A 581-nucleotide genomic window follows, 5' to 3' on the forward strand; every position below is an offset into this window, starting at 1 on the left:
TAGCGGAGATTCGATCACGAAGGATCTCATCCTCAAGGGCTCGAAGAGCATCGCGAGTCACCGGTCGGCGATCGACCCGGTCGTCACCGCCCGCCACCGACTCTTCTTGATGGAACGGTGACGTCCACTATCACGTGGAACGTCTAATGAGACGACGTCGTCACCAGGGTCAGATCCAATATCTGGTGAAGTGGCGGGGATATCCCGTTTCCGAAAACTCGTGGGAGTTTGAGACGCCACTTCGGCAAGATTGCTTAGACGCCGTGGACGCTTTTGATCAGAAAGATCAGGACGCCCGGCGTCATCAGACGCCCCGCGCTTCCCGGCAATGGCCAGGGAAGTAGAAGGATCATGAGCTGAGCTCAAGCGGTGGCCCTGAGCTCTTGCGGTCGCAGACACAGAGCTCGCGGGAGCGTTAGTGGTTGACCCATACGTCGCAGGGCGACAATCTGAAGGGAGTCGACGGCGTGGTTTGAATTTGGCAAACTCAAATCGAAGGTGTCGCTCCACACGTACGTTTACCTTCTTGTGGCTCAGCTGTAACGCATAGAGTGAGAAAAGTTTGCGGTGCCGTTGCACCC

The sequence above is a fragment of the Plasmopara halstedii genome (genome assembly GCF_900000015.1).
Source record: "Plasmopara halstedii genome assembly, contig: Scaffold_555, whole genome shotgun sequence".
Taxonomy (NCBI): Eukaryota; Oomycota; class Peronosporomycetes; order Peronosporales; family Peronosporaceae; genus Plasmopara; species Plasmopara halstedii.